Source organism: Lytechinus pictus, chromosome 2, assembly GCF_037042905.1.
Source record: "Lytechinus pictus isolate F3 Inbred chromosome 2, Lp3.0, whole genome shotgun sequence".
Taxonomy (NCBI): Eukaryota; Metazoa; Echinodermata; class Echinoidea; order Temnopleuroida; family Toxopneustidae; genus Lytechinus; species Lytechinus pictus.
In genome coordinates this window covers 43,685,134-43,698,077 of record NC_087246.1, presented here as the reverse complement: position 1 = coordinate 43,698,077, position 12,944 = coordinate 43,685,134, and the positions used below count along the sequence as shown (strand labels likewise).

At 35.1% G+C, this 12,944-nt stretch overlaps 1 long non-coding RNA gene across 1 annotated transcript; it reads right to left on the bottom strand.

The window, feature by feature from the left end:
- Nucleotides 1-3,917: 3,917 nt before the first annotated feature.
- LOC129271610 (uncharacterized) lies at nucleotides 3,918-12,556 on the bottom strand. Its single transcript, XR_008585676.2, has 3 exons — nucleotides 11,957-12,556; nucleotides 11,637-11,782; nucleotides 3,918-7,210 (listed from the first exon to the last, which is right to left on the bottom strand). It is a non-coding gene; the product is annotated as an uncharacterized LOC129271610 (long non-coding RNA).
- Nucleotides 12,557-12,944: the final 388 nt, after the last annotated feature.

Below are 12,944 nucleotides of genomic sequence, written 5' to 3'. Positions count from 1 at the left end.
GTTGAATTTCCTCTATCTGCTACATATAAAGAAGTGCTGATACATCAAAGCCTCTGGGGACTGCCGAAGCTACCCACCCCTTTTACGTATTTTACCTATTTATGGGAAAATATGCCATTTTGGAGCCCCCATTGAGGCAAAAAGCGTTTCTGCTATGTAGAACAGCCACTTTTATTGTTTTGAAACTATATGGATACAAAAGAGTTTCCTTTATCTGCTACGTATAAAGAAGTGCTGGCATATTGAAGTATACCCCATTAGGGGGTCGCCGAAATCACCCACCCCTTTTCCGTATTTTACCCAATATGGCAAAATATGCAATTTGGAGCTCCCATTGAGGCAAAAAGCGTTTCTGCTATGTAGAAAAGCCATTTTTATTGTTTTGAAACTATATGGATACAAAAGAGTAGAATTTCCTCTATCTGCTACATATAAAGTAGTGCTGATACATCAAAGCCTCTAGGGACTGCCGAAGCTACCCACCCCTTTTACGTATTTTATCTATTTATGGGAAAATATGCCATTTTGGAGCCCCCATTGAGGCAAAAAGCGTTTCTGCTATGTAGAAAAGCCATTTTTATTGTTTTGAAACTATATGGATACAAAAGAGTAGAATTTCCTCTATCTGCTACATATAAAGTAGTGCTGATACATCAAAGCCTCTAGGGACTGCCGAAGCTACCCACCCCTTTTACGTATTTTACCTATTTATGGGAAAATATGCCATTTTGGAGCCCCCATTGAGGCAAAAAGCGTTTCTGCTATGTAGAAAAGCCACTTTTATTGTTTTGAAACTATATGGATACAAAAGAGTAGAGTTTCCTCTATCTGCTACGTATAAAGAAGTGCTGGCATATTGAAGTATACCCCATTAGGGGGTCGCCGAAATCACCCACCCCTTTTCCATATTTTACCCAATTATGGCAAAATATGCAATTTGGAGCTCTCATTGAGGCAAAAAGCGTTTCTGCCGAAATCCCCCACCCCTTTTCCATATTTTACCCATTTATGTGAAAATATGCCATTTTCGAGCCCCCTTTGAGGCAAAATGTGTTTCTGCAATGTAGTAAAGCCACTTTTATTGTTTTGAAACTACATGGAGACGAAAGAGTTGAATTTCCTCTATCTGCTACATATAAAGAAGTGCTGGTGCAGCAAAGCCTATCCCCTCTGGGGACTGCCGAAGCTACCCACCCCTTTTACGTATTTTACCTATTTATGTAAAAATATGCCATTTTTGAGCCCCCATTGAGGCAAAAAGTGTTTCTGCTTTGTAGTAAAGCCACTTTTGCTTTAAAACTATGTGAAGACAAAAAGAGTAGTTTCCTCTATCTGCTACATTATAAAGTGTCTTGGCATATTGAAGCATACCCCCCCTTAGGGGATCGCCGAAATCACCCACCCCTATTCCATATTTTACCTGTTTATGGGAAAATATGCAAGTTTGGAGCCCCCATTGAGGCAAAAAGTGTTTCTGCTATGTAGTAAAGCCAGTTTTATTGTTTTGAAACTACTAGGAGACAAAGGAGTAGACTTTCCTTTATCTGATGTTAATAAGTGCTTGCGGCATTGCGCAGCAAAGCCTATCCCCCTCAGCGAGTTCACAAAGTCACCGACCCCTTTTCCGTATTTTTCCAATATATGGGAAATTCTGCCAATTTTGGAGCCTCTGAAGAGGGTAGAAGTCGATGTGCCAGCACTTTTTTACATGTAGCTGATAGAAAAAAAGCCTATTCTTTCATTTCCAAGTGGTTTCCAAAATCAAAGCTAGCTTTACTATATAGCAGAAATGCCCTTTTGCCTGAATGGGGGCTCGAACACTGCATTTTTTTCAATAAAGAGGGAACATAGGCAAAAAAGGTGGGGAGAGTTCGGGAGCCCCTGAAGGGGGAAGGCTTCGGTGTTCCAGCACATCTTTATATGAAGCTGATAAAGAAGATCCTTCTTTGTCATCTCCATGTGGTTACAAAACAATAAAAGTGGCTTTACTGCAAAGCAGAAACACCTTTTGCCTCAATGGTTCTCGAAAATGGTGAATTTTCAGAGAAATGGGCAAAATCCGAAAAAGGGATTGGGTGACTTTGGCAGCCCCCTGAGGGGGTAGGCTTTGCCATGCCCTAACTTCTTTATATGTAGCTGATAGAGAAAAGCCTACTCTTTTGTGACTAAGTGATTTAAAAGAAAAAAAAACACATACCCAAAACAACATTTTGCAACATTGGGGGCTCCGAAAAGCATGATATCTTAATAGTCAAGCTACAGATAAGGGTGGGGTACCTTCTACAGGCTCTTGTGGGACTATGCTTTGGTGCCCGAAAGTAATTGCATGCAAAATGAAAATGCAGAGCAATGCCTCGATCCTCAAACTTTTTCAAGAGGTTTCATTATTATAAAAGTTGCTTTGTGTAGAAAACGCCTTTTACCCTCATACAATATACAACTTTCTATCGCTACATGCATTTCTGCGTGTTAAGCACATCAACAAAGGCGATGCAAGATAAAACAGATAGATGTCAATGCACATGGACATTTTGGACCAAAATTTTTGGATGAATTCTTCAAAATATATTAACCGGACTATCCAGAAAACGATTTCTACTATCCAAATTATAGTGAAATGCGGATTCATTTAAAATTGTCCCATTGTCAGACTCTGTGCAAAAAAAATTCATTTAAAAAATCCAAGAGGGCCGCCGAAGATATCAATTTTGAACCCCGTGGGACACGATTTTGCAAAGGGAGCATCAAGATTCATTAACTAGACACTTCAGGCAATACAAAAACGTTGATTGAAAATATATTTTGATGGTGCACAGGAACCCCCATTTCCGACTCTGCTACAATAATGCAGTCATACATGGTATAGGTTCATTGTTGAAAACTAGGCTGAAAATGTAGCCTATAGACTGCCCTATAATCTTTGCTGAAATAATTTATTTATCTGTAGAGACATAATGAAGATGAAAATATGCTGTCTGGAAGATTTAATATCATGTAAAATACAGGAAACATCAATAAAGTAGGCATATCGTTCGCACACCTCAGCTATATGGTGAAAATAGGCCCAAACCAACAATTTCTATGTACGTACCATATTGAAAAGGGGGCTGAATTCACAGTCTATAATGTCATTTTCAATTACTGACATATATTTTCTAAAAGTAGAGATATAGATAAAGAGAACGATATTATGCTTGACAGGAAATATATAAAAGAAAGTTCACTAAACAAGAAAATAAATTTCTAAATCGATTTTCGACAATTTTCTAAGCAAGAAATCTCCCAAACTAATGATACGGTATGCAAATTTCATGACATAATTTGCATATGTAAACAATAATTTATGTTCATGAAATTTTGCATGTCTTTTATTGCACTACTTGAACAATAAATTTTGAAAGTTTCATACAAAACAAGCATGGTTTGGCTGAGATATTCTCCCTTGACTTCATGTTATGTGTAGAATGTCCTAAAAAATTGTGAAATAGGGCCATTTTATAGTGACGACATAGATTACGTCCTTTCGGCGGGAAGACCAGGGATAAAACCCGGCAGCAATGCATTTTTGTAAACTTCAGGGTCCATGCCATCCAGCTATGGGGTCATTTGCTTGTCCGGCTTTCGGTTGAATAAATCTCCTGGGCTGCCGGACTGTTATTTTTCGTTCTAATTGGTCTGCTTTATTAATTTAGGGTCAAGTTTAGTTGTTAAATGGTCTGGAATACTTTCCATTGAAAAAAACAATGAAAAACAAAAGATGAAAAAACAAAGAAATACATAAATTCTAAAAACAAAGAAATACATAAGGAAAAATTGGCTTTCGCAATTTTTCTATGTGGAAACCTTTATATTTGATTACAAAGATAACATCTGCAAAAAAGAATAATAATTTGCAGTGAAATTTGGTGTTGTTAGGCAAATAAAGTTTTCCATGAATAAATTTACATATTATATTCATAATAAATAAAAAATAATTATTTTCAGAATTTTTTTTATACTAGCTTGTAGTTTATGTGGTAAAGAATGTGCATGAAAATTTCAACGGCCGAGATCAGAAGGTCCTCGCCAGTCCTCGATATATCTCAAATAGCCCAGTCCTTTTCGGGTTAATGTGGCGGAGGGATCCTGTCAGTGGCTGGCAAAGAGTTAATGTACTTTAGTCTTATCACTAGAATATAGAGAACAATCTGAAACTAATTCCCAAGAAATGGTGAAATAGGGCCATTTTATAGTGACGACATAGATTACGTCATTTCGGCATGAAGACCACGGATAAAACCCGGCAGCAATGCATTTTTGTAAACTTCAGGGTCCATGCCATCCAGCTATGGGGTCATTTGCTTGTCCTGCTTTCGGTTGAATAAATCTCCTGGGCTGCCGGACTGTTATTTTTCGTTCTAATTGGTCTGCTTTATTAATTTAGGGTCAAGTTTAGTTGTTAAATGGTCTGGAATACTTTCCATTGAAAAAAACATTGAAAAACAAAAGATGAAAAAACAAAGAAATACATAAATTCTAAAAACAAAGAAATACATAAGGAAACATTGGCTTTCGCAATTTTTCTATGTGGAAACCTTTATATTAGATTACAAAGATAACATCTGCAAAAAAGAATAATAATTTGCAGTGAAATTTGGTGTTATTAGGCAAATAAAGTTTTCCATGAATAAATTTACATATTTTATTCATAATAAATAAAAAATAATTATTTTCAGAATTTTTTTTATACTAGCTTGTAGTTTATGTGGTAAAGAATGTGCATGAAAATTTCAACGGCCGAGATCAGAAGGTCCTCGCCAGTCCTCGATACATCTCAAATAGCCCAGTCCTTTTCGGGTTAATGTGGCGGAGCGATCCTGTCAGTTGCTGGCAAAGAGTTAATGTACTTTAGTCTTATCACTAGAATATAGAGAACAATCTGAAACTAATTCCCAATTGCATGAAGAAAGCTAAACAGAGATCTTGCAAGGAACAAAAAACATGAAATAACATTCAATTTGTGAAGATTTCAAATTCCAGCATGTGGACACTGAAAAAGGAAATTATAAAAGATATTTCAGTTTCAAATATTCTTTTTTCACTTTCTACTTTGTAGAACAAAAATATCACAATTAAACACTGAACTTGAATATAATGTATATTAGTCTACATGAATTCAGTTTTATCATGGTGATGAACTCTTACTGAAATGGGACAAACCAAACTGCCATTATGCAAGGCTATCATTCAAAGTAGGGTTGATGAAAGACATTGCTATGGTAATATAGACATGGTAATATAGACATTGCTATGGTACCACATTGCTATGGTAATATAGTACATGCAATTTTAACAAAATCTGAAAGCATTTCAAGAAACAAATTTAAACTACATGGATTCTCGATTGCACACGCTCAAAATTTAGTTTCTGTCATTGCCAGATCAGAATTTTATTGCATACTTTATACCAAATTGACCTCGAACCTTGACCTTGCGACCTGCAAAAGATCACTCTAATATGAATACATAATGAAGCTGATATGTATATCGGTTCTTGAGAATGCTTTGTTCTTGAGAGAACAAAGCATTTAAGATGTACATGACCTCTGTAACCTTTAATCTCTGACCTCCATACTTCCAAAACTAATCAGTCCACTCCCACATGCATAAATTATCCAAATATTAAGTCAATCTGTCAAATGGTTTTTTGAGTTATCACAAAAACAGAACAGATGGAAGGATGGGCAACCTGGCACCACCTACTTAAACGGAGACATAAAAAGACGTAATTTCTAACCAAACAGACATGCAACCAAATTCGTAGAAGGCTAATATACCATAATAATCAAGATAATCAATACATTTATATCAATGAATATGAAAGGATACAAAGTGAAATCATGGTGCACATCATGGTGAAATATATAATTTCATTCAAGATGGATCACAAAGCAATACTATTCAAGCATAGTATAATGATGAACTGTAATTGGTCCAAAGCACTAAAACAATGATCAAACTTTTTTTCTAAGGTAAGTAATGGGCTATGCTAAGAAGTCACATTTATCTTCCAAGTTACTTTTGATCCATGACAAAACAAGCCTAGTGATGGAATATGACAAATGCATGATCAAGGTCATTATTGGTAAATGAACATACTATTTTATTATCAATATCATATTTATTTATTTATTTATTTATTAGAACATATTTATTCAGGTTCAAAAGATCAGCACAAAACTGTTTTTCATCAATGACCTGATGAAAACTTAAAGAACAACATAAATCATCATATCATACATGAAAATAAAGTCAAAATCTAAGTCAAAGATAATAATACTTAGTAACATAAATAAACAAATATTTCAACTAAAATATTCTAAGTTATCAAAAGGGAACAGTTACTAATTTTAATACTACTAATTGTATAATTTAATCACTGATAAAAACACTGAACAATGAAATATGCATTTTTTTGTGAATAATTATTCAAAAGTTTATTTTAAAGTCAGCACTGCTGTCATATTGATTCACATAATGCAGGCGAGACTGCCAGAGGCATTTGACATATGTTTTCTACTTGGATAATATTTTTCTATTTTATCAAATTTATCATTATTATATATCTATTTATTCATTATTATTATTATTTTTTTTTTTTGGGGGGGCATACTATACCCAACATGTAGGTATTCAGAAGCTTAAAATTATATGAATCATAATCATTATGTTAGAAGCCATTATTCCTAAGGAATTTGTTTACACGAGGATATACCCTATTGCTCTACTATGTACAATGCAATATGAAATATAAAGTCAAAATTACTTGAAATAAAATTATATTTGATACTCGGTAGTGCATGGATAATCAAGTAGCTTTGCTCCTTTCTTCATTATAAAAAATTGCCTAACTTACAACTGAAATCAAATAAAGTTAAAGTCTTTGATAAGAAAACAATATTGTATTGCAGCAAGGCTACATACAATACAACATAGTTTTCTGAGTTATTGCAGCATTATAGTTTGGCAGTATTCAAAATTATTGTGGATTTTTAGCATCTATTCCTGTATACCCAGTATTTCTGTCACTGGTTCAATCTCTCAGTAATTCAATTAAGAATTGAATAGCATCGAAGGTTGTTTCATGATCCTCTTTGAGTTGGTTCTTTAAACCTTAGCCAATGCTTGCTCAATGTCCTGTATGATGTCATCAATGTTCTCAATTCCGACACTGAAAAGTAATAGAAAATCAAATAGAATAGTGAACCAACTAGCCTGTTATGGTTTTGGTTATCTTGCATTAATCACAGAGGGCGCTTTTGGTGCACAAGAGCTTAATTACAGACGCAACACACTGCATAAGGCAGCTCTCGGAGATTATACAGAGTTTCTCTGTGATATCGTCACTTCAACGCTGGCTCAGGTCAAACTCGGAGGACAACCTCCCTGCTCCTCTCCAACTGGACTGAATCACAAAAAGGATTGGATCCAATATTGCTTGCTTAATTTCTACTGCAGAAATGATTTCAGATAATTGGTGTAGGTTATAATTATGACAATTTGAATGAGATGTTGACTGACGATATATATTATAATTAAACTATGACAATTGTTAAGTCATTGGCTCCAAACTGTAATAAATAGAATCTCAATTGACTACTACACTATAAGCCACCCCATAGAGTTTATACAGCTCCAATCAACCGCGTAGCCAGGATTTCATTTTGGAGGGGGCGGTAAATGCACGCAAAGCGTGCCAACACTTGCGGAGCGCGCTTCGCGCGCTCCCTAGGGGGTGGGTGCAGGGAGGGGGAGTTTTTCCCTCCCGCGCGAAGCTTTTGGTGTTTCATATATCAAAATGAAAAGGAGCCGTCTCTCTTGTCTCTAGTACCTATATCAGCTCCAATTCAGTTGACTATATTGTGATTTTGAACCTTGTTTTCAAAAGTGATTGTGAACGCACAAACAAGGAATACAATGGAGGAAATTAAAATAACCCTGCCTGAAGCGCAGAAGCTAAAGCGTTTTATCAAATTTTTTTGCCATGAAAAGGGTCCCGAGAAAAGGGTATTCTCAGAGATATATTGAATACTTCCCTTGGAAAGATCAGATTTGATTACAAACAATTTAGCGACAGTGCATATCTTTAACTCGCAAAACAGAGGAGAAGTGTATATGCCGTGAGGATGATATTCCTCCCCGCGCAGAGCAATGAAACTCTGAAATTTCAAAGGGCGGACGTTTCATCAAATGCAGATATCTCTAATACCCCATCGGCTCTAATTCAATTGATTTTCTAAGACTATTGAACTTCATTACAAGGAAAATAGTGCGCAAATAGTTGAAACTTCTGTGATTTATTGAAATTATATGAAAAAGGATGCCTAATTTCTTTGACTTATCCTGAAGTGCTTAATTTTGAATTATAAAGAAACTTAAGTGTCATTCAAAATTTCAAACTGAGGGCGCAAAACAGGACAGGAGATGAATGTGCAGGGACATGACATGAAGCTTGATAGAATTTGATAAAAAATATTGTACCTTTTTATTTAATACGTCACAAATTTTATACCTTCCTCTTTTTAAATTAGGAACCTGTTTGCCCCAAAATTATGGTTGTTTAGTAATGAGCTGAAAAGCGGGAGAAGTTGACTTTATGGAGGTGAAATTTGATATGAAGATTTTACCCGCCCGGAGCCAACCTGACCAGAAGTTGCGCGATCAATAAAAAAAAAAGAAGATAACTTCATATACTTCGGCCCAACCTAACTCTAATTCCATGCCCTAATATATATACATTTGAACTTTAAATAGCAAGAAACACATATAGCTGAGGTGGAAAAACAGGGTTAGAGAAAGGGTGGGGGAAACAATGGAGAACTTCAATATTGTCATTTAACCGGGCGCAGCAAAGGAAAATTCATATATAAATTTAGAGCAAGAGTGAAGGAGTTTCTCTTTAGAGAAAAAAAAAAGAATAAAAAGAAAAAAAAAACACAAAGCTATCTTTCCTCCCTTCCCTTTTCCTTTTCTCCTCTCTTTTTTCCCTTCTTTTTTTTTTCTTTTTGGGGAGGTTTTTTTTTTGGGGGGGGCAACTGCCCCCACCTGGCTACGCGCCTGGCTCCAATAGAAATTACTTATTCTATAATTCACCTGTTCACAGTTCGCCCCCACCCTGGCTACGCGCCTGGCTCCAATAGAAATTACATATTCTATAATTCGCCTGTTCACAGTTATACCTCTTAACTCTCCACCCCCATGTATTTTGGGAAAATGGAACATGCCTGGGTCTCTACTTAATGTCATGTATACAACTATAAGGAAACTGCTTGCATAAAGGATGGTTAGTTCATCCTTGGATGAAGGTGATAGAGCCAAGGGACAGGTCGGCCCTCCAGCATCCGTTCTAAGACAGAGGGCTGCCACAATAGATCCTGTGAAGACCCACTTAAGTTGACATATCTAACGAAAACTGACCTGAGAAAGAAACTTTTAATACTGTTGCATCCTCAATGGAATGGAACTAATTCCCTCTCACATTAAGACAATCCCCAACAATTGAATAATTCAAGAAGTCCCTAAAAACTTTTTTGTTTTTAGGCAACTGTTATCATATGTTTGTCATTGTGTACATATATTTGTTTTTATATACATTAGGTAAATTGAAATTGTGAGCGCTTTGGACCATTTGGAAAAGCGTGTTATATATACTGTGTATTATACCGTCTGAGTAAAAAAAAACTTGACTCCTCACAAATCTCCATTTCAAGGAATAAATATGTCATAAACGCTTAATCATTATATTTGGCTGGAAAGAGTATGTTTTCCCAAATAATTTGATACCATATTTATGTGGTATGTGTTAACGCTTGGATCATCAGGAGGTATTCTTTGCAGTGATGTAAATTTTGATTTGCGCCAGAGTAAGGTATGACTGCAATGAATGAATCCAGATTTGAATGTCATTATCCTACTACGATTGCATTAACATCCATTTCAAAGCACATTTTCAATAATTTAAATTATAATTGTTAAATAAACACTTTTTAGTATTGATTCTCGAGTTAATTTCATTGAAAAGGGATTTCCAAATATGTTTTCTAACTCATGTAGGATTATAAAATCATTTGCATCTGGATTCATTCATTGCAGTCATGCCTTACTTTGGCGCAAATCAAAATTTACATCACTGCAAAGAATACCTACTGATTATCTAAGCGTGAAGACATACCACATGAATATGGTATCAAATTAATTGGGAGAAGATACTGTATATAATGATTATGTGTTCATGACATATTTTTTTCCTTAAAATGGGAATTGTGAGGTGTCAAGTGTTTTTTACTACCGGTAGTTTACTACTCAAAGCCTATCAATCCATTATACAATATCTGATAATTTAATGCAACAATCTAGGGATTTCCGAACTATAATCCCTTAATGTTTCTTGAAATGATTAATTATGGTATTTTAAAACCTGATTTCGAAGGAAGCATGTATGCTTGTAAGCAAGCAAGCAAAGGACCAAAGGCTAAACTCTAATTTAAGGGTGGGGGTTGGAGGTCAAATTTGACTCCCTCTCGACGAATTTAGTGACAATGCCACCATGCAATTTCTCTTACCGCAGAGCTCAATGAATTTTTACTTTCAAGTCTTGCGCATCTTTTGAGATCACATTTGCGATGCCCGAGTACGTGGTTCTGAAATTTTTAAAAGTTTGTAAGTGTATGTCAGACCAAAAAATTGCTAAAAACATGTACAAAGTCAATGCAAATATTGTTTTCAACCAAAAATCATAAAAGTATGAATTTTTTATTTTTGCCGGATTAAACCGATTTATTTTATGCTATTTATGAGTGCAAAAGAGTCCCAGACAAAGTTCATCGAAAAATCAATGAAAAACAAAAGTTAGAAAAAAAGAAATAAATAAGAAATTTGCAAAACAATAAAATACATAAGAAATCAATTATGTTTTGCCAAATTTTTTGTAGATTTTTGTAACAAATTTCAAAATTGATATTCTCACCAACCATAAGCATTCTACCAGCTATTTAAAGTGAGTTAAAGGTAAAAACTAAATTTCATACACTAACTTGCATTTAATTATACTGAAAAATATAAACAATAGTCTTTTTGAAAATTTTACAACACAGACTTGTAGTTTACATCCGGCTCTACGTGCATGCAAATTTTCACACCGATCGTGTGATCAGCAGCCAAGATCCGATGGGGGGGGGGGGGGGTCAGTCTGAAATAGTCTAGAATAGTCTCATTAAATTAGGGTTAAGGTCCTCTTGGAAGGACCTGGTAAAGGGGATAAAATGTCTTACAAAAAGGGCACTAGTACGCCAAGTAACACCAGAATTTGAAACCCCTGAGCTATCACGTTGTTTCAGGTAGGTTATTTCCCACTACCTCGTCATTGTGGAAGAATATGCCTCTAAAATCATACCGGTTAGATTATTCATGCTCAATTATTACTCGCAATATCTTCTTTGTAAGACTTACAATATGCCATCTTTCATCTCTGTATTTATCCCCTTTTCTCACCTTCTCTCTCACTTCACACACTCCCTCTCATACACCAATACCTCTCGCTTACCCCTCCCCTTGTCTCTCTTTTCCCCTTCTCCCTTCCTTCTGATATCCCTTAATACCTGATTCTAATGAGTCCATCTGTTATTCCTCCAGCCAATCTTTCTTCTTCTGTCATGTAATAACTACCGTGTGTCATTGAAGCAGGGTGTTCTACCAAACTCTCTGTGCTTCCCAGAGACACTGCCAAAAGAATGATCTTGAGACTCTGAAAGAAAATCAGCATGACTTAATCATTAATATAATTTATAATAAAACATGTTATTACGATACTGCAACAAATAACAATGAAAATTTAGTTTTAAATTTGATTTCCTTTATTTTTTATTTACAGGAAATAATTAACCATACACAAATAAATAAAAAATAATAATAATCTTACATCTCCTGAAGTGTCAGATGTGCAATCCAAAGTTATGATAGTCCAGTATTTAATCCAGATAAAATCCAAGTTGGTTGGCGAAGTTTCCTTAAATTAAAGTTCACAATGATGGCGATGATGAAATTGATGTTGAAGCACGATGAATAACAAGAGTCACTGTAACCAGTTGAAATGTCCATGAAGACGATGTTGAGAATGATTAACAGTCAATTTCAGCAATCCATGGTTTGAACAGTGTTTATTAAAACAGTTTGATTATCTCGATGAGAACTGAGAATTCCTCTCTCAAAGAAACTGCAAACAGTTCATTGATGGCGTGCAAATAATTCCACAGAAGATAAATATTGTATTCCAGTTGGAAATAAACTATGCTCTGACTTAAAGTTTGGTGTGAAACTCTAAGTACTGATCTGATGATCTCCTTGAAGAAACTGCCAGCTTATATATATAAATTATTCACTATTCTGGAAGCTTCTAGTATTCACTTTTCTGCAAGTATTGTCTACAAAAAGAACATTCTGCCAATTTCTAGAGCAGTCTAATTTTAGAAGACTCTTGAATGACCTCAGTGAAATTAACAATGTAAACAACATAGCTAATCCCATTGTCCTTTTCACTGCCACTAGTCTATTGTGTTGTAGTCTATTATTGTCTCTTTGTGCATTCCAGAAATAACAAAAATTATTCAGCCTATTAAATAGACATGCCTAACAAAGCTTTACCGAGACATTCTGGAATATTCTTAATCATTCTAAGCTATGAATATCCTTAAAGAGAAAATAATTAAACAAATGAATGTAATTGCTCTTACAATTCTTATATATAACACCTCCCCCACTGGGGAAAAGAAAGCTTTACCGTAGTAAAGGTTTCTTTCAAAGTCATCTTGATAAATCATTTACATTATCGTGTGCAAAGGTATAGTACTAACACACATGTTTGAATAAATGAACATGAAAGACATTTTCTTCTAATGACACACTCGGTC